The sequence below is a fragment of the Maniola jurtina genome, chromosome 8, assembly GCF_905333055.1.
Source record: "Maniola jurtina chromosome 8, ilManJurt1.1, whole genome shotgun sequence".
Taxonomy (NCBI): domain Eukaryota; kingdom Metazoa; phylum Arthropoda; class Insecta; order Lepidoptera; family Nymphalidae; genus Maniola; species Maniola jurtina.
The window spans coordinates 2,453,186-2,476,565 of NC_060036.1; the positions used below are offsets into that span (position 1 = coordinate 2,453,186).

At 35.8% G+C, this 23,380-nt stretch overlaps 1 protein-coding gene and 1 pseudogene across 1 annotated transcript in view; one reads left to right on the forward strand and one right to left on the reverse strand.

Annotated features, from left to right (window-relative positions):
• The window catches only part of LOC123867610 (facilitated trehalose transporter Tret1-like), a 122,027-nt gene that overhangs the window by 43,716 nt on the left and 54,931 nt on the right, over window positions 1-23,380 (forward strand). The gene's annotated exons all lie outside the window — the stretch shown is intronic.
• Window positions 225-23,380, reverse strand: part of LOC123867693 — a 70,914-nt pseudogene continuing 47,758 nt past the window's right edge.

Consider the following 23,380-nt stretch of genomic DNA (forward strand, 5'->3'; position numbering starts at 1 on the left):
ATTAAGTATCTACCACTTTAATATAGGCACAAAGATAGTCCTTCAATAATAAAATAATTATTAATCAATGAAAATCTATCTAGGTAAATTGATTCATTTCTGATTTTCCTAATTAAAGTGTTTATTTAGCTAGATATCACAGTACTTTCAGGAATTCTTCACAAAACTTGAAAGCTCCACAATAATCTAACTGAATATTAAAGAAGAGGCACTAATGATTTTAGTTAGCAATATGATGTTAAATCTATGAGTATAGCTGATAAAGAAATTGCTATTAATAAAAGGGACGATACAGTAATAGTAGTTGCTCCGTCTCTTGCAGCCGCTAGAATCATGTCCGCATTGTCTCTGCCCCAGGCCATATTTTTTCTAGCATTGCTTATAGCAGACCTAGCAGTGCTGTATTGAGCAGAGGCGGACTGCGTATTTAGAAGCCATTGTTCATACTGCAAAGGCAAAATTTGAAATTAGTAAACATAAAAGCAGTAACCAAATGGACAGTCAAACCCTAAGAGGGTAAAAAAGGAAGTTGAAATTTGGGTAGTCCACGCGGACGAGAATTCGTGGACGGACATACCTTATAAAATATAATATTATACAAGTAGACTAGTAACGTACAAGGAGTGATCTATGTTACGCGGAATTTTTAGAACATAATTCCACGCGGGAAATTTGTGAGAAAAGCTGGTACCTAATGTTATAAATGAATAAATAATAATAAAATATTTGAAGCAACTAGGGCTCAGTTTGTTTGTTGACAGCCGACACACTTAAAAACCAATGTTAGTACCTACTACTATATTCGTGGCAATATGACAGAACATTTAAAAAATGTGACCTCACCAACACTTGAACTATGTGCTTAATAAGCATTGGTGAGTCCATCTTGCTCGCAAACTTGTTTGGGGTGCGGTTGGTACCTGATGCGTGAGCGCAGTTTTATCAGCAGTAATGATGACTTCTTCTGCATTATTGCAAAGAAGTCATCAGAAATAATAAAATTTTACAAACCTCACTTAGCCCAGCTTCGTCTAAATAAGCTGCAAGATTAGATAGTGTAGTATGCACTGGGTTAGTACGACTATCTTCAATGTAACTGGAAACAATGTCATATATTATATTGAGCTTTTTAGGGTTCCGTACCTCAAAAGGAAAAACAGAGCCCTTATCACTTTGTTGTCTGTATGTCTGTCTGTCAGTCGTGTCTGTCAAGAAACCTATAGGGTACTTCCCGTTGACCTAGAATCATGAAATTTGGCAGGTAGGTAGGTCTTATAGCACAAGTACAGGAATAAATCTGAAAACTGCGAATTTGGGGTTACATCATTAAAAATAAAGTATTAAAATGTGTTTCAATTTCCAAAGTAAGATAACTGTGCCAAGTGGGGTATCATATGCAAGGGCTTTACTTGTACATTGGCCGGTTTTTTTTAGAATTAATTTAACTTATGATAGCCTGTAGCAGCTGCATAGAAATCTTTGTCATTAATATGTCGAAACCTCCCTAGTTCCCTCTGTCCAAACTATATATCTCTACAGTCGTAGTAATAGGGATGAGTTTTAAAATAAAGCCGTATTACATTTAAAATTTCGTTGTTATTTTAACAAACTTACGCTATTCTGATTGCATCGATATTGTTTTTTACAAATTGAAGCACAGTGTAAGCATTTTCTTTATTGCCAAGAAGGGCGTAATTGAAAGCTGTAACTTTATCTTGGTACCGAACTATCTTATCTAGCGTCATCTCCAGATATCTGAAAAAAGAAAAGAAATAAATATATCAAAAAAAGGATGCTATATAAAAGAGCTGTGCTAAAACGATGCGATATAAAATGTAACTTCTTATACTTTGTCAGTAAATCAGGTATTCCCGTAGAAGCCAGTCCTCTCAACATTTCTAATTGATCATTAGCCATATTTGATGTTTTGAATCGGTTTAAAAGGAACTCAAATGCGTCTTTCCCGCCTTTCCTTACACCCATTTCAAAAACATGGCGCCGAATACGAGGGTCAACCCTTAAAAAAATGAACCATTAAAATAGACCGGAATTAAATTAATTATGTTGCATTTGACAACACCATTAATTTATGAAACTCCAGAATTCCATGAAATTAAAATTAGACTATAGAAACTTGATATTTTGCACGTACTTGTATAGTAGGCTCTAGGCACATATTTATTGTTTATTAAGTGACGATTTTTTAAGAAATTCTACCCGAGCAAAGCCGGGATGGACAAACTGTATTAAATTAAGAGTTGCTTTTACCGCGATAAGAGGATGTGAAAGATTCTTCATAGGAGCTCTCAAATAAGATGATGTGAGAGACGCCTGATGTTGAAAATTAAAAAATAAATTCATAAATATACATGTATATATGTAATAACGCATCTGTTTACTTCAGGACTGACGCTCAAAATACTGCTAGTAATAAAACTTACCAATAGCGGGTATCAAACATCATATGTTCGAATCTTTCTTGAGAATCTTCCATACATCTAACATGTTCCAGAGTGCATGCAAAATGTAACACTTCTTGACGCAACAAGCTATCTGTGACAGTTTCCCTTGGAATGGGTTCGAATCCCACTTCTCTAATAACCGTTTCCATATAGCTCAAAATATAAGACTGAAAATTCAAATCAATAAGTAAGTCATACCTATAAATAATTATCTTCTACTAGCTGACCCGACAGACTTCGTCCTGTCAAAAAGATTTGTAATGTGGCAGTTTTTGTGCCTACGTATTTTAAAAAATTCTCCTGAACAGAACCGTCACCCTGGTGATAGGGCGTTGTGAATAAAAAATAATTAAATAAAACATATATAAGGATTTAAAAGTAAGTAATCGCTTTATTGTTAATCATGTGAATCATAATTATTATTATTATCATTGTAGTGCTTTGTGGTATACGATGTTTTTTGTTTGATTACCTGGCGCATAGATAAACAAATCTGATGGTTTTCCAACACGGGAACAGGCAACATACAATTGACCATGTGAGAAACATGGGTTTTCTAGATTAATACCACAAACACTTAATGATTGCCCCTGGGACTTGTAAATTTGTAAAAAAATTTGTAAAAAAATTTGTAAAAAAATTTGTAAATTTGTAAATTTGTGAAAAATTTGTATATTAAAAATAATAAAACACTGTTGGTAACGCGATTTTTGTTTGACTGATGTAATGACGTGGACACTGATGCATTTTATCTCGCGTGCCGAAACTAATACAAAAGAAACGCGAGTTTCGGAACGCGACATTAAACTCCTCCAACTATGTATTCTGTGCTCCAACGCACACACGCACATTGTTTTGATAGATAATATGATCTTTGACGTTAGGAACACACCTACATTGCTTAGACAACAGTGAGTGCTTGTAATTTAATATGAACTTTATACCATAGCAATAAAGCTCAAATTGACTACGTTTTAGTTAGAAATCATATGTATGGGAAATAGAAAAGGGCTATTTTTAGGGTTTTTCCAGCAATAATTCTAATTTTTCTCGCCGTAAAAACCATCCTTGAACTTCAACGAACATTTTAAAAAAAGATTTGGCCAAATTGGTCCAGGCGTTGTTGAGTTATGCGCTTACCAACACATTTTGCGATTCATTTTTATATTATAGATAATATAAAAATGAATCGCAAAATGTGTTGGTAAGCGCATAACTCAACAACGCCTGGACCAATTTGGCCAAATCTTTTTTTAAAATGTTCGTTGAAGTTCAAGGATGGTTTTTACGGCGAGAAAAATTAGAATTATTGCTGGAAAAACCCTAAAAATAGCCCTTTTCTATTTCCCATACATATGATTTCTAACTAAAACGTAGTCAATTTGAGCTTTATTGCTATGGTATAAAGTTCATATTAAATTACAAGCACTCACTGTTGTCTAAGCAATGTAGGTGTGTTCCTAACGTCAAAGATCATATTATCTATCAAAACAATGTGCGTGTGTGCGTTGGAGCACAGAATACATAGTTGGAGGAGTTTAATGTCGCGTTCCGAAACTCGCGTTTCTTTTGTATTAGTTTCGGCACGCGAGATAAAATGCATCAGTGTCCACGTCATTACATCAGTCAAACAAAAATCGCGTTACCAACAGTGTTTTATTATTTTTAATATACAAATTTTTCACAAATTTACAAATTTACAAATTTTTTTACAAATTTTTTTACAAATTTTTTTACAAATTTACAAGTCCCAGGGGCAATCATTAAGTGTTTGTGGTATTAATCTAGAAAACCCATGTTTCTCACATGGTCAATTGTATGTTGCCTGTTCCCGTGTTGGAAAACCATCAGATTTGTTTATCTATGCGCCAGGTAATCAAACAAAAAACATCGTATACCACAAAGCACTACAATGATAATAATAATAATTATGATTCACATGATTAACAATAAAGCGATTACTTACTTTTAAATCCTTATATATGTTTTATTTAATTATTTTTTATTCACAACGCCCTATCACCAGGGTGACGGTTCTGTTCAGGAGAATTTTTTAAAATACGTAGGCACAAAAACTGCCACATTACAAATCTTTTTGACAGGACGAAGTCTGTCGGGTCAGCTAGTTATTACATAAAAATAAAGTCCTTACCCACTGATTGACTCAGCAACGACGTCCAGTCTAAACTATTGAATCTAGGAAGCTTTTTACACGAATATATTTTTTTGTGTTTAAACCGAGCTGCAGGCGTTCGCTAGTGTATTTCATAATAATAAAAAATGGGTTAAATCTGTTGTAAATTTAGTTTAACATAAACGTTTTATATCACAGAAAATCAGCTAACTACATTCCTTTTGATCCAATAGTTGTTTGAGAAGACATTAAAACGACTCTAAGTAAAAGTAGGCATTTCGTTTAACGATGAAGTAAAACTTGTAAGTAAATCATATTGTCTTTAAATAATCTATTGGCTGCTTAATAATATTATAATTAACTATAATTTCTTTATCAAATACTTCATATCATATGGTTATGTGTAGTTGTGATGATGATAGTGCATTAAAAATGACAATGATAAATAATAATTTAAGACATTGATGTGCTCACATCAAAGGTGGCTTGAGTTCCAGGTGGATAAATATTCCGAAATCTGTTCCTAAAGAAGGTGTAACCGCTGATGGCTGATCTCCATACGTAATAATTGGTCTCATATTGAAGGAATCTAAGGATTTTGAAACCAAAACTGTACGTCATCTTTCCGGATCTCATAAAGGCGAACACGTCGTCGACTACCTGTAAATATTGATAATAAGACACACAAATATTGTTTATTATCAAAACTCATAAGTACGCATCGGTATTCGTAGTTTATAAATACGAGTAAATGCTATTATGTAAATAAATTAATTTAATTTCTAGTTAAATGTAACCGTAACCTTTAAATTATTTGGAGTACTTACTTGAGCTCGGTTTAATTCATTGATTGTTTCTGGCGAATTGAGCAGAGCCTCGGATATGAAATTCCAAGTTTCGTCGTCGTAGGTGACGCGGTAATGTCCTGAATTAGATAGATAAATAAATACAAAGAACATATTAATAACTGCCTTGTTTTCGATATTTAACTAATGATTTTAAGCTTATTTTATGATTTAACCCGTTATCTACAATATGAAATACTTATTAATTTAGCCCAGATTATTGATATAATTGCAACATGTAACTTGATGCGAAGTTATCAGTAAACTCGTGTCTGGAATCACGCTAGCCTTCAATAGAATTTGTTCTTAAAAACAGAAATCATTGTCTACTCTTTATTAGAGGGCACTTGTACATTGCAATCACTAAATGATAATAATAATTTGTCAAAATAAAAAAATGGGTCGGTTGCTGAAACTTGCTGCAGTAAATAGATCATCTTAACTCACCATGTTGATTGACGTTTACAATAATCCACTCTCGACCTGGTGTCTTACGAATTTGTGCTTTTTCAAAGGTCATCATGTACGACGGTTTTAACTCCAAAGTGGGATTGGATCTCGTATAATACGTTATCGGGATGGGGTAAAGTTGAGTAGTCGTTCCATTTTTTCCATTTATGAAAAATCTTTCCTTTAATATGAAATACATAGTTAGGTATATTTTGCCTAAATCAGGTTCATTCGGTTTCCGCGAAAGTGGTTGGGAATGTTTTGTTATTGTTAAATAGGTTGAGAAATTATTATTATTTTTATTAGTACCTCAGGTATTCCAACAAAGTATGTAAGATTTCTTTATGCCCAAATATAACAGGTATTTATGAATTTAAAGGTGGTCTATTACTGGTAACTTACTTGACTCAATTCAATTTCGCCGCTGTTGTGGTTTACCTTCACGGTTAGCAGCGGGTAGCCGGGCTCGTTAACCCAAATACGGTAGTATTCGGCAAGTGAAAAATTTTCATATGCATTCAATGTCCTATCTTCGTTTACGGCCCTCTCAAGTGCTTTCAATAAGTCGTGTTGATCTACTGCTTCGTACATACTGAAAAAACATTGCCATAACATTTAAAATGTTGTCTATTATTTTGTTAAGTTATTAAGTGTTTAAGTACTGAGGTTTTGGTTTTGTGGTTGACCGTTATAGGCAAAACTCTTCTCAGTCTGAGAGGAGCCGTGCTCTGTAGTGAGCCGGCGATGGGTTGATCATGATAATGCCGATGATGAAGTCTAGCTAGATTTAATTATGTATTGTCACATAATTGCTAAACGGATACAAGATATTTTAAATACTGCAGTCTTATTGGGGCAAAGAATAAGAATATCAGTTACTTACTTATTAACTAAGAAGTACTGGCAAGCTTTACGAAAAGTTTCAGGAGTAATCATATCAGCTAGCATTCTAATAAAGGCGGCACCTTTAGAGTAGCTGATAGTGCCAAAATGTGCTGTCACTTGAGCCGGTGTGTTGACCTCATGGTTCATAGCAACAGTTGATTCTCCTGCGTCAAACGCTAGACTTGCTTGCAGGTATCGGGAGTTGAAATGCTTGTCAAGATCGTATTGAGGGAATACCTAAGATATAAGTATATTATTACTTTTAAAGTTAAATTTCTATGACGTAAAGATCAATCGATCAATATAAGAGTCTGTACTATGTAGTATGGATCAATATAAGAGTCTGTATTATGCCCGCGACTTCATCCGCGTGTACTATACAAATTTGAAACCCCTATTTTACCCCCTTAGGACTTTAAAAATCCTTTCTTGGAGAATATCTACGGCCTAGTAGCTGTTTGCATGCTAAATTTCAGCTCCATCGATCCGTCCATTGGTTTCATCTGTGCGTTGGTAGATCAATCAGTGAGTCAGTCATTTAAGATAGAGTTCATGAATTGTACATATGCAGAACTTCACCAACACCCACTTCGCCGTCATGTTAATTAGGAGACGCTTAAGTTAAATAATATGGAATTCAAAAAAAAGGAGGCTCAAAAGAACCAAGCCAATCGAATTTGTCCTAATTACTGCATTGTTAAGTGTAGTGTTTGTGCTACAACTTTATTCTTGTTAATTTTCAAATTATTTTTAAAATTAAATTTTTAATTAATGCTTAGCAACAAAGAAAAATAAGCGGCCTGCTTCTATCCAACGTCACCTGATGAGCAGCAATGTATCCAAAATAGCTAGCAAATCCTTCGTTTATCCAAGTGTTACTCCACCAGTAGCAAGTTACTAAATTGCCAAACCATTTGTGAGCTAGCTCGTGTGAAACTAGTGTGGCTGTATAATGTTCGACAGACATGATGGTTTCTCGAGGGTCAATAATCATGTGTAATTCTCTAAAAATATATGCGTATAAATTAGAAGAATATTCCTCATGTTTCAGAATAAAAATTTGAAATTTCATAATATTAAATTTTTGCAGAGACAGAGCCCTGAGGGTTAGACCTCCGTTATTTTATAAAAGTTGAAAGTTTATCTGCACATTGTCCTCAATAGGAAGGCACGAAGTAACTGTGAACACGAAAACTTTTAGCTTTTACAAAATATGGAAGGTCTGGCCCTCACGGGCTGTTAGTCCATTTATGACACAGAGTATTTGTTTTGAAAAACAAGTCATACTATTTCTTACTAGATGATGCCCGCGACTTCGTCCGCGTGGATATATGATGAAAAGTAGCCTCTGTGTTAATTCCAAGGTTACAGCCAAATCCTTCCCGCAGTTTTTGCGTGAAAGGGTAAACAAACATACACACACAAACACACACACACACACACACACACACACACATACAAACTTTTGCATTTATAATATTAGATAATGTTATAGGCTTATTAGAGGTACCTGTAGCTAACCATCCCCCAATTTTCAGTACCAGCTGATGCCCAATCTGGAGATGCGATATGGTCATTCAACAAATTAGGATGTAAAGTGGAATACGGCATCTTGAAATACTCGTCGAAGTATTTAGTCATCTCAACAGCCAGCTGCAAAGCATGGCTTCCCAAACCGGCAGTATTCGATCTGCCAATGATTCTAATTGGTGGATCAAAGGACGTGTCACTTGCTATAACGCGGAAAGATTCGCTGACGAGGAAGGTGACCAAGTACGAAGACATCTTAGGAGTTGCTAGGAAGTTATCACGAATGCGATTAGTGCCAATACTGAAAAATATAGTAAACACGATTAAAGTAAAGATGAGTATACATTCAGCAAAAATTAAAATAATAAAAATATTAAAGTCTATGTAACTGTCGACCAAGATTTCTCTTTATTTAATTTATTTTATTTTATTTATAATTATTACAGGAAAATCTACAGCGATATTGCAAAAAATTCTTACACGCTAATTGCAAAAATATTACAGATTACAGATGTTCTCTAAAAAACCGGCCAAGTGCGAGTCGGACTCGCGCACCGAGGATTCCGTACTTGGGTATTTTTTCTGATATTTTGCACGATAAATCAAAAACTATTATGCATAAAAATAAATAAAAATCTGTTTTAGAATGTACAAGTAAAGCCCTTTCATATGACATCCCATTTTGTATGGTTTTCTTACTTTGAAGATTTAAACACGTTTTAATTTTTTTTTAATGATGTTACCATAAATTCACTGTTTTCGGATTTATTCCTTTACTTGTGCTATAAGACCTTGTGCCAAACATGATTCTAGGTCAACGGGAAGTACCCTATAGGTTTTCTTGACAGACACGACGGATGGACAGATAGACACGACGGACAACAGAGTGATCCTATAAGGGTTCCGTTTTCCTTTTGAGGTACGGAACCTTAAAAATTAACAATTTGTGTCAGTTAAGAACATTTCATTGTTAGAAACAAAGTAAAAAAACAAGCATTAACTAATGTGTTATGTTTCCATTAAAATATCGTGATCAACAAGATGTTCCTACATAGATTTCGTTTCATAACTTACTTCTCGCTACTTTCTAATCTAGTATTAGAGAAAGTTGCGTTGTATTCCGATGGTCTTGATAAGTGTAGTTTGAAAACCGCTTTAAAAAGTGGCTCATCCCAACAAGGAAATGCTCGTCTCGCGGTATATGGTTGAAAATGTGTTGCGGCATAAATTCTGCGAATAGAACATAAATCGTGATGTTTTAGCGGGAATTCGATTCCGTACTCGGGAATTTTTTTCGACATTTTGCATGATAAATCAAAAACTTTTATGCCTAAAAATAAATAAAAATCTGTTTTAGAATGTACAGCCCTTTCTTATGATACCCCACTTGGTATAGTTATCATACATTGAAAATTTTAACACATTTTTTTTAAAGATGTAACCACGTCAAGTTCACGGTTTTCGGATTTATTCCTTTACTTGTGCTATAAGACCTACCTACCTTACAAAATCTTGACCTATAGGGAAGTACCCTATAGGTTTTGCTGACAGACACGACGGACGGACGGACGGACAACAAAGTGATCCTATAAGGGTACCGTTTTTCCATTTGAGGTACAGAATCCTAAAAATTACCTACTTGGTAAAAGTCGACCACCTTTTCATGGTGTAGGATGAACATTTTACCATCAGCCCGGATGCTCACTAACTCAGAACTCTTCCAATAATAATAATACCTATTATCAAAATTTAAATTTTTCTACCACAGCAACCCAGTTTCATACATAACAGGTTCCAGAAATCAGATGATAACTTTATCCCGTAAAAAACTTATATTCAGAAAAGTATGTTCAAATACAGAAAACATAATAAGAAGAAAGAGGATATTAGAAGCTAAAGAATTTTCAGTATTTACTTTACCTTTCGACGCCATTGTCATCAGTGTACCATCCCCTCCAAATTCCTCTTTTTAACGGCCCTTCATTCATATCCGTACTATAACCAATAATCAAAGTATAATTTCTACCAACATCTAGAGATTGCTCTAGGTTAAGTTGTAAAAGGCCATATGACAGATACAACTGCGTTACAAATTTTATGGAGTCACCATTTTCTGTAGTAAGTGATACTTCATTGATGGTATCGGAATCGATGTTGGTTGCTATACTAGTAACATTTTCTTCTATAGCCTACAACAAAGAGTAATTTCAGAACCTTGGAGTAGTAATAGCTAAGTAATTAATAATTATCAGAAGTTTAAGAAGGATAAGATATACAAAATATTTTTGCTGAACACATTTTATTTCAGCTGTAAATAATAAATTTTCAATTTAATGTTGCCAACAAAAATAGTAGGTAGGTAATATGTGTTATCTTGTTAATTCAAGAAAAACAATAGAAGAGCTATAACTTTACATAGATATCTGAATATTTTTTACAATCTAAGTAGATAATATACTTAATATTTTTTAATGACCTGTAATAAAGACTATTCAAATAGAATACCTACCGCTAGGTACTCATCAAGCAGCTTTAACTCTCTACTTTGGCTCTCTAGTCTCTACTAACTATTAATACTACAAAACGATCTAGGCAATAAAAGTACAGTTTGTACTTTTTACAGATTTTGACCGCTTCGATTCCCGGGTGTGGCAAGCGAAGAAAGTCTTTGAATGCAGTTTTCTTTCTGTTCAAAAGTAAAGGAGTGTTTTCTTTGAGTGAGATTATCTATCTGCAGTATTGGGAGTGTTTTCCCTTTGGGTGGCATCGCAGAGTTCCACCCTGCATATAAGATTTAACTTCTATGCATATTTGTCATTTAAATACTTAAAATCATATATTAGTTTCTAGAATATGTCTGCAAAATTTCATGGACCTTTAGTTGCTTAATATTCAAATGAAATTGGAACTACGATTGTATAAAACGAGTGACGGAGAGAGCCCTCTTTAGCCTTCATTTTAAGAATTCTGTGTATATCTTGTGTAATGCATATATTTATTTAGGTATAGTATTGCTGTGTACACCTATTAGGGGTTGTCACTTAGATTCGGATCTTTTGTTTTTTTGTTTAGACCATTTATAGTTACAATCTGTTTTGTGTGCCTTTCTTTAATACAATAAAATAAAATACGGAAAGCTCTGGCGAGGTAAACTCGCTCATTGGCTCAAAATGTCCTATGCCTATATGAATCTATCCCTGAGTGTCTATAGTGTATAAGCCTCGCCGCATAAATGATGAACACTATATTGCTCTTATCTACGTGCCTACGTAATGCTACAGCATAATAATATAATAGTACTATACGTAAGGCAACGCGACGTAGCAATAAGTAGGCTACTAGTACCCGAATGTCGCGACGTTCGGTACTACCACGTACTACCCAGTACTTTTTGTTAACATACACTGGATGGTGACGACATGTGACATACCCCACCATATGTAGCTCGATTCCATATAATCTGCATCAATCATTAATTATTACAATCTCAATTGTTGTGATTGGCTGAATTTATGGTATTCTTGGTGCAACAATGCATTGTAGCCAATAAAGAGCGAGCAATCAATCAATCAGAGGTAATTGTAATCGTGACATTGTAGATGTCATTTTACCGCAATCGAGCTGTTGGTAAAGATGCATAAAAAAATTATTATTACTTATATCTGAAATTTCGTTATCGACAAGTAATAATTATCGACCGGTCTCCTTTCAACTTTGTCCGAGCAGCCAAAGTTCACTCAATAGATCTCTTGGTCTTGCTTGGTCAAAGCACTTGGAATGCGATTCCTGAGATATACGGATTCCGCCGAGTCCCTATGTTTTCATAGATGTAGTTAATAAATATGTATTGGAAAATGTTTTTGCAATGCCCTGACGATGTTTCGTGCAATCTAACTCCATATTATGTTATCATTATATGTAAGTAGGTTCATGAATGCAAAAAAGTAAATGAAATGCAATGTTACCTGAATAATAGTAGCCACCCTTCCATCGTAACTAAATGGTCGTTCAGTTCTTTCAGCGAAGTATAGATCGATATGTATATCATATTCCAGCGGTACGACGTTTTGTGGTAACCGATATCTGTTATCAGTATCAGAACTCCTAGAAATTGTTATTCCATTATCTGGCAGTTCCTCAATTTCATTTATCCATAATGGATGATCAGCCCTGGCAGCTAACACCGCCATACAAAACAAAGTTACAAGGTGCCAGGACATTCCTGGAAAATCAAAGTACCTACCTATAGTTAACTGTACGCAGCCTCCTAAAGCTGAGGTTGGCTACTAAGAAGATTTTTATACACCCTATAGATACATTTCCCGGTCACCGATATGAAATGGAGTTATCTTTTCACCCTGTTCACCTAGATTCGACGACATCACAAAAAGCCTACGTGCCTGGAAACGTGTAAAGGCACCTTGTGTTGATTTCAGCAGCCTGACAGCTAAATTTAGAAAATTTTATATTTGCGTTCAGGTGGCATATTTATTCCACGCACATGCATACTGTGGAACCAACTCCCTTCGCCGATGTTCCCATTATATTACAACATGGGGTTATTCAAAGGGCGGGTCAACAAATTCCTGAAAGGTCGGCAATACATCATTGACTCCTCTAGTGCTGCAAAATGTTCACGGGTGGCGGTAGCCAATTTATATCAGGTGACTCGTCTGCTCGTTTGCTCACTATTTTTATTTTTAAAAATTCAGTTTTATACAAAAAAATTGCTTATCGTTAGGTTATGCAAAATAAATAGTCTATAATTTATTTTTGGAAACATCATACCTGACGGAGTTCTTAGCGTGGTTTACTATAGCTGAAATAAAGTTTATAGCTGTTTTATTTGATGATCAAAATAAGTAAAATAATCACGATAAGATAGTTAGATAAACGGTACTAATAAGGAATCGATTTTTAACTCACCACAGTCATGCAAAAACAACTAAAGTCAAATTTTTATGAATTGAGTTGGTTAGATTATTACAGACTGGATTTACTGCTAATTGATACCTATATTTTTTTCTAAAGAAAAATAGCGAGCAGGCGGGTCACAGACTACCGCCGCCCGTAAACATTTGCAGCACCAGAGAAACCGCCAATGCATTGCCGACTTTTCAGGAATTTGTTGATCCGCCATGATTGAATAACCCAGTGTTGTAATCTAGTGGGAACACCGCCAAACGGAGTCTATTCCAAAGTTTGCATGTGCGTGGAAAATAAATCTGGCAAACCGGGCGGTCGAAGGCCCCAGGCAATCAGGTGGCTGGTGGTGAGGGTGGCCTGTGGTGCAGTTGTAGAAAAAGGAGGATGGAATGAGGATATTTTGCTGAACACTACTTAATTTAAGCATATCAAATTATTATTTATTGAAATAATTTCTGACAGCTTTTCGTCTGCAAACTAACAGCAAAGTTGCAGTTTGGATGCGATTTTAGTGCAATTGACATAACAACAGCAGCAGCTGCCGATGACTGTGCAATCTGCATGCAGTTCACTGTGCCCCATACTAGAAAATTAGAAATGCATGACAACTACACGGGCTGCACGGTTATTTTAATTGGTTTCAGTCCAAATCTGACCTCCGGGTCACAGCAGAAAATCAGCGTCCTTTTATGCGTGTTGACGCAAAATGATGCAAGACATTATGATGAGCTGTACACCCGATTGGGGTGGTGTCACACAGATGAAAACGTTACATGTATGCTTTGTTTTCATCTGTGACACCAACAACAAAATATTAGGAATGAATTTTATTCTTTCTTTCAAATTGCAGACCTCCCTAAAAGTAGACTGTGGTAGGCGATCGTGACGTACGACATGGTAATACGTGACACTGCTACGAACATTGATTTTAGAAGGGAGCCATTGCTTATTCTGAGGTTACGAAATATGTAAAGTGTCACTGACGCTCACCTCAAATGTTCTCCAAACATATTATTTTCTGTACCAAGCAGCCGGAAGTGTTGCCTCCTAAATATCGCGTGTTGATTGAGCGTCCAGTTCGCGTAATAATATAAAATCGGTCAACCTAAGTAAGTACTACTTCGAGTAATAATAATTCGAGAGCGGCAGACATCCGTCACCTCACCGCATAACTTCAGTAACCACAATTGTCTTAGTGTTCATTGCCTGAAATACTTTCGCACAAATACGGAATAATTTATATCATCTTGTGATGGTACGGTGTGATCGTCTATACTAGTGGTTAAGATTAGGCATTATGAAGAGATAAAATAAGAAATGAACTCAGCTGAATTATAGAAACACCTAGGTATTTAAGTCATGAGTTATTTACAAGTAATTAATTGGTACAGTACGTTGGGTGAACACGTAGACTTCTCGACCAGCTAACAGGTTTACACGGATTGAATTATAAAAAATTAATGTAAAATTTCAACTCCTCAAAATAGATATAATGAGTGGAGAGATTTGCTAATTTAGAACGTCCTGTTAGTGTGGAAAATCAGTTGATACGTGTATTTGCCTTATTTAGGCCATCGGTTTGAGACCAACCGGCATTCCTCAAGCACGGGGGGAGCCCTACACTGAAATCTCAGTCTTTTAGCATTGTTATCGGGGCACAGCACTTGGACTCTCCTATTTCGCTGCGAAGCGTTTTCAATTTGCCTAGGTACGGAAACCTAGGTTCTTTTCAATGAGCTCTGGGCTCGCCCCAAAACCATGGTATTTTTGTATATTTATATATTTGTTTGATTGATTGTCAATAAATTGGCCAATTTATTAGTTCGGAGAGTCCAGCTGTATAAAGACATGACGTGTTTGCTTTGTGCCGGAATCTCGCTGCTGGTACGTCACCAATCAACCATGTACCATATAATATCAAGCAAAGGAATTACAAAGTACAGCAAAACTAGTATTTTTATCTATTCAAAAACTCGGTGATTCACAAATTCAGCTGGCGTCGGTTTTAACAGATAATGTTACCTAAAATGCTGTTTGGGAAAGATCGGTACACCATAAAAAAAAAGGTACCTACCTGCCTCGCCATCTGTCCTCCGGAGGCAGCGTGTATTCCATTGTCTCGTTCAGGGTATTTTAGTAGGTAGATGAAATTTAGCTGTTACTCGAAAGTATCCTCGACAAGGTCCCTTTAAGGTGTCTTTAGCCTGGGATTCGAACCCAGCCAACCCTATTATCTTTAGTAGTGGAGAGCATTCTTGGTATATTAGTACTAATCGTTTTGTGATAATAAAAGTATAAGGAAAAACCATCGTGAGAATTTCACATAATGGTATAAAATACCATATGATGAAGGTAAACTTGATCGAGAGTTCTCTATGAAGTCCGCGCTCAGTAGTGAGCCGGTGAAAGCTGTTCATGTTGATGAAGACGATGTTTATACCGCGGTAGCTAGTAGTTTATAGCACACCACCTTATTTTAGCTATTGAGTAATTTTTCTACCAAATCTATAATTGTAACGACAAGTGTCATTCCATCAGACTGCATTAGACTGCTAATTCAATTTTATTCCCTATTTAATGCTGAATAAGAGCTAGTATTATAAATAGGTGCACTGCTGAAAAAAAAACCTAACCTAATTTTTACTTAATAATAGGAATTGTGATTGGTAAATAGGTCATATGAGAAAATCTTAATATTGGAGCTCAAGTTAGTTCGATACATGGTTTCTTCGTATCTTTGGCTTTGTTAATATTACAATACGATAGTCTAGCCTCCAAACAAATTGAATCTCCATTATTAAATGTCTAGGAAAATGTATCTAAATATAGCAAATAAAAGATGATAGTTATACCCAAGTGCATTTATTTCTGGTAAATAATTGTTTATTTACTCATACAGTTGAGTATTTAGAAAAAAAGAAGAGAAACTGAATTTATTATTTAGACTGGGAATTAAGTAACTTTATTACATTAATTAATTCCCGGCCGAATATTTGCTTCCTAAGCCATACTAATTATTGAAAGGGAAAAGCAAATATTCAAACAAAAAAACCCTTTCGGCTTTATATAATATTATGTACACCATTTTATCTAAAATACACACATGCCCACATAATCAATAGAGATATTATCTATAATTCTTACTTCTATAATAAAGTAAATTTTAAGGACACACATTATGCGTAAATTATAATATATTCATTATTTATTCTAGATATATTTGAATCCTAGTTCCACAAAGAGAAATGTCCCATTTCTATAATTTTGGATGCAAATCTAATAGTTATACACAATATTGTAACACCTCCTAATATCCAAATAATAATATCATCTCTAATTTAGTTTGTAAAATAATTCTTTACTCAAGATTTTTGGAACTGATTTTCAAATAATCTAGTTTAAAATTAAATGTAAATTAGTACATCACCATATATCAGCTTCTGCTGGCCCGGATACACACTATTTTATTCTATTTATAATTTTTCTATTATTAACTATACAATTGCAATATATTTCTACACTTAATTAATATTCACTGTTAGGCTCTACTGCACGTTGAGCCAGACCTCAATCGAATGTCCCTCTCGGTCCCCCAGTGTAGACTTAAAACGTCCACACGGATATCTTTTGTTCACGCCCATGATCTGAAATGAAAAAAAAACCAGCGAAATTTCGGTTTCTGATTGGTTCACTCTTGCGCACAGAATTACCCTGGCTGATGGCTAATTGGCTGAAAATAAAATGTATTTCGAACATCCCTTAATGGGCCGTACCTTTTGCTTTCTCACGCTCTTGCCTTGCCTAGACCACTCGCATAACACGTGATTACAATTTTGTACACTTGTAGAGATTTCTAAGTTAAAATTTACGACTTTTATCTAATTTATGACCGACCCTAACGCAATTTAGCTTTAGAGCAATTTATTTTGCCCTTTTGTTTTTTATACTTCCTTTCCTACAATTACTCAGAATCTTAACTAATTTATTTCTTTTCGTGCGAGATTTTTGTTTTTAAGAGCAAGGCTTCAAATTTCCGACAGTCATAAAACCGTATGACGGATGGCAAGGCCATCTCACGCTCCCCCAAAATAGATTTTTAATACACGTAGCTCCTTTTGTCCCTGCAGCTGTGCTAGTCGTTTCAAAATCTATTTTTCCCCTTATCTGTATTAGAACGCTAGTATCTGACCTCCTACGCCTATCTATTATACCCTCGGGCATGACCATAGCTATTTAACTCAGGTATCTCTTTGTTTAGTGTACCCCAAACTACCTGTTTTCTGTCCCTTTTAATACTCTAGTTTTACCTATCTTTCTATTTATCTACATAGTACCTAAACAAATGAATGGCATTGTAGTTACCCTTAACTTTACCAGTATGAACGTCTATTAATGTATATACATTATTATATGGAACTGCCCCTATTATGTACGGTCCTTCATATAAGCGCATGAATTTTTTTGTCAACTTTTTATCCGCATCTGACTTCGTAAAAGTCTTAAGTTTCACTAAATCTCCGATTTCGAATTGTATTAACTTATGATTTTTGTTATAATGTAATTGCCTACTTTCGGCCGCCTTATCTATGTTTTGTCGTGCCTGCTGTCGAATCTGTTCTAACGGTTCACCCTGTAAGTCTGTCCTCACCGATGAGTCAGTGTTGAAATCAGTCGATAGCAGAGTACGCTTTCCATATATAATCTCGTTTGGCGAATATCCCGTTGTAGTATGTATTACCTGATTATAACAATCTTCTATATCCGATAATAGATCTACCCATGAACGATGCGATTTGTCGCAATACGTCCTGAATAATCTACCTAACTCTTTATTAACCCTCTCTGTCGAATTTGGCCGCGGATTTCTAACAGATGTGTGCGTTAATTCGATACCTAGTTGGCGAATACCTAACTCGAAAACTTTTGAAGTAAAGTTCGCGCCTCTGTCTGAACATAATGTCTTAATTGTGACCTGCTTATGAAACTTTTTTACACAAGTTAAAGTAGCCTTCCCACTAGCCTGGCGTAGTGGGTATAGTCTGATTAACTTACTATAAGCATCTTGCATTACGAATATGTATTTAAAACCAAATCGTCCTGCCGGTAAAGGTCCAAAAATATCGCAAAAAACTCTCTCCCCTATTTCCTTCGCTATTACAGTTTTTATCGGCCCCGTGTGCGTTTCCATAGCATGCTTTGACTTTTGACATGCCTCGCAAGCTCTTACAACACGACCTATTATACGAGACATATTTGGGAAATAATATTGACGTTTCATCAGAGCATAAACCTTGTATCGCCCGAAATGACCTACTTCTTCATGTATGCTAACTATCAAATCCCTTAGTATGTTCTCGGGAACATATAACCTTAAGATATCCCCTTTTATGTCTCTTCTATAAAGAATCCCTTCTTTAAGCACGTAGTACTTTGATTCAGAAGTGTCTGCTGTTTGCACGCGTCTAATTATCTCACTAACAGTCTTGTCGCGACTTTGATAACTACCTATCTCTCTCCATCGCTCCCGCACTAATCGTCCTAATGATGTTTTAAATAGATTCATTTCAGGCCCCGTGGCCTTGTTAGTTAATACATCAGTGGTCCCCTTTAAGTGTCGAGACAATACGTCTGCTACAATGTTTAGTTTACCTTTCACATGTTCGACTGTGTAATTAAATCGCCCTATATAATGTACCCAACGTATCATCCTAGCGCTCAATAGTTTGCACGTCTGCAAGAAAATCAGACTTTTATGATCAGTCCTAATGACTAAATTCGCTCCTCTCAAATATGTTTCAAACTTTGACAAACTGAAAATGATGGCCCATAGTTCTTGTTCAGTAACTGTCCATTTGCGTTCTGTCTCTGTCAATGCTTTACTACAGAACCCTAATATTTGTTCTTCACCAGCTTCATTCAATTGATAGACATAACCCGAAACCCCCAAATTACTGCTATCGGTTTGTAAATAATAAGTTCCCTTAGGATCTGGGTGTACAAGAAGTATAGTGTCTATAAACAATTTCTTGACCCTTTCAAAACAATCGTTAATTTCCTCTGTCCATGACCATTTCGTATTTTGTTTTAATAGGTCACACAGTGGTTTAACCTCTTCGCTATATTTTGAAATAAATCTTCTGAAATAATTTATTAATCCCAGAAATCCTCGTAATTGTTTTATAGTCCGAGGTATAGGGAAGTCTAATATGGCTTTAACCCGTTCAGGATCCATACGTACCCCGTTAGTATTTACTATGTGTCCTAACAACTTTACCTCTACACATAAGAACCGACACTTCTCTAACCTTCCAGTTAAACCTGCGGTTTCTAATTTATCTAACACTCGATCTAAATGTTCTAAGTGTAACTTTATGTCCCCCGTAGTGAATATGACTATGTCGTCTAAATAGTTTACGCAAAACTCTCGTACTCCTACTAGGATATAATCCATTGCTCTCGAAAACCCTGCTACAGAAGTCTTTAATCCTTGAGGTAAAACATTATAAGTATACGTCTTCCCCATGAACGAGAACCCAGTATACTTCCTAGAATCTTTATGCAAAGGTATTTGAAAATAGGCATTATTCAAATCAATTAAACTGATATAATTTACTCCATGAAAGGATTGTAAAATCTCAGATGTGAGTGGAGGCGCGCCCGCGTCACCTACCATTTTCTTATTCAACTCTCGTGCGTCCAATAAGAGTCTTATTGACCCATCTCGTTTCTTTGTGAAAGTGAGAGGACTACAGTAAGGAGTCGCTTCCTGTCTGATCACGCCTAGTTTTTCTAACTCTTCTAATTCGGTTTTTACCTGTTCTCTATACGCCAAAGGTACCGGATAACTGTGTTTTACAAAAGGTGTTTCGTCTAATAGCTCAATAACGTGTTCGTACTTGTTTGTCAAACCTAAACCTTCCGTAAATACCTTACAGTGTTTGTTTAACACAGGTAGTAATAATTCCTTTTGTTCATTACTTAAGTTCGCGTCATCTAATTTTAATCCCTTAAATTTCTCATTATCTAAATTCATGTCTGATACACTTTGTTCCACTGGCCTAGAGTTTTGATTTAATATTAAATTAATCGTGGCTGCGTTCGTCTCTCCCCCTAACCTTTCGATTTTGCAGTCCGAATTCAGCCTAACACAAGACCTAACGCCCATATGTTCAATAGTCAAAGTGTGTTCACCATTACAGTTCACTATTCCTTTTACCCGCTCTAACCAATCGTATCCTAGAATCAATGATCTAGGAAGACGTCGCATAACTAGTACAGGTGCTTCAACTAAAGTACTACCTAACTGAAACTCTATTAGCACTAACCGATTCGTGCTTTCACTTCGCGACCCAAACGCGCCTTGTATTTGAATTGCTGGAATAGCGATCTCTGGCAATGTCCCATGTTCTCTTAGAATAGAGTCGTACAATTCCCTAGTTATTCCACTAATCTGACTTCCCGTATCTATGAGTGCACTCATACTTCTTCCATACAATCTAACACATACTTCAGGTAACCTAGGTAAAGAATAATCAACACTCACATCGGTTTGTTCATCTAATTCATGATACATTGTGTACACATTCAAACCTCTCCTCATACAAGTTTCACAAGTCACGCCTAACTCATTACACTCTGTTACATTTTCAAACTGGTTTTCCAATAAGATTCCTATACTCCTAATTTCAAATTGACTACTATACTCGTTATAATCAACGCCGCCTCTTAATAACCGTTTAAGTCCCTTATCTCCGGTCCCCAAACTCTGTCCTGGCTTCCATCCACTATTAATTAAGATTCTATAGACTACACCTGTCCCTTCGTGATCTGAGGTCTTTCTGACGCCCGTGCCACACAAGACTAACTGACTTGACCTCGTTTGTGTTGGGCATTCTAGTTTTTTGATGAACCCTCCCCCACATTCTTAGACACAGTAAGATTCTCGCCCTCTTTCACGAACGTGATAGCCGGCCTAATTTGTTTAGATTCGGATACCGTAGGCCTGTTAAAGTTAACCCTAGAACCTAATCGACCACGATAGCCGCGTCCCCTCGTCGAATTTCCCCTAGCTCTCCAACTTCTTGTTGACATTGTTGCTACAATAGGTCGTCTCGATGATGACTCATTGTATCGTCTACCTCTGTAATTATTACTAACAGTACCTCTCGTAATTTGCCTAGGTTTTTCAACAATATTTTGCTCTATGTTTCGAAGAAATTTCGCTCCGTTCATGATGTTAACTTCTTCTGTTCTAGTAAACCATAATCGCTGTATATCTATAGCATAATGTCGCATAATAGAATTGACCAAATCTCTCTCACTAAACGCAATAGTTAATGACTGCATTGATTCTGCTTGCTCAGCAAAATGTTCGGACATCGACATTCCCGAATCGCTTGAATATACCGCATTAATCAATTTATATCTTATAGATTCCTGAATTTGTTCGGTCCAATAATTTCGTCTAAAATCAATCTCGAAGTCAGCGAACGTAGTCCAGCCCTTCGAATACAAGTCCATAACCTTCCGAGCATGCCCCGAGATGCAACCTAACGCTATATCTATTTCGCGATCTAATCCATTTACCGCCCTTATATATTTCTTTAATCGTTTAAGAAAAACGATGGGGTTAGTGAATGGTTTTCCGTCGAAATTTGGTTTAGTTACTGACGGCTGTACAACATATAAATTCCGGGTCTCAGATAATGTACTTGTGCTCGCGGTTTCAAGATTCGACCCCTGCCTATCAGATTTTTCATTTTCATTAATCCCGTTCGACTCGTGTGAAGAGACGCTCGCGATTTCATTTGAACCGGTATTTGAATTTAACTGATGTAATTTTGCTTCGAACTCGGTGATTTTTTTCAAAATCAACTCTAATGTAGCATTCCCTAAGGTCGTTGTTTGTTCGCTCGATTCTACGGTACTAACATCGCTTTGCCCCGCACCTACTTGCTTTGTTCTACGTCCTTTTCTACCTGAAGACATCTTTTTTTTTTTTTCAATTTGACCCTATTTCTTTTACCTACCCAAGTGCCAACTTAAATTTTATTTGAATAACTTTCATAAGTCGCGAAGCCGTATTTTTAATACTAATATATTACTGTTACTAATTGCAATCACATGTTTGGGTCTGCTTCGATTATATGTATTCTCAGAGTTTGAAAAAAATTAAGTCTGAGAAATAAGCAAGGAATAATAGCTCGATCTCTGTAGTATCTTCTGAAAACCTGTAAATTTTACATTTATAAGACATACAGCTTATTTCTGCTCTCCTGCTCCCCCTATACATAAATAAATGTAAATGTACAACATATAAATATAAAACAACATGCAGTGTGTCCTTAAAACTTATAATTTATAAATAGCAATGTAAGTTTATAAATTTTTCTCTCTCAAATACCCAATCACAATTTCTACGTTGTGTTATTTTTATGTTAATGTAAATCTAGTCATATCGTTATTTCGAATACGTACATAGATCCCTGGTCACTCGGCATCAAATTTCTGTGATGGTACGGTGTGATCGTCTATACTAGTGGTTAAGATTAGGCATTATGAAGAGATAAAATAAGAAATGAACTCAGCTGAATTATAGAAACACCTAGGTATTTAAGTCATGAGTTATTTACAAGTAATTAATTGGTACAGTACGTTGGGTGAACACGTAGACTTCTCGACCAGCTAACAGGTTTACACGGATTGAATTATAAAAAATTAATGTAAAATTTCAACTCCTCAAAATAGATATAATGAGTGGAGAGATTTGCTAATTTAGAACGTCCTGTTAGTGTGGAAAATCAGTTGATACGTGTATTTGCCTTATTTAGGCCATCGGTTTGAGACCAACCGGCATTCCTCAAGCACGGGGGGAGCCCTACACTGAAATCTCAGTCTTTTAGCATTGTTATCGGGGCACAGCACTTGGACTCTCCTATTTCGCTGCGAAGCGTTTTCAATTTGCCTAGGTACGGAAACCTAGGTTCTTTTCAATGAGCTCTGGGCTCGCCCCAAAACCATGGTATTTTTGTATATTTATATATTTGTTTGATTGATTGTCAATAAATTGGCCAACTTATTAGTTCGGAGAGTCCAGCTGTATAAAGACATGACGTGTTTGCTTTGTGCCGGAATCTCGCTGCTGGTAC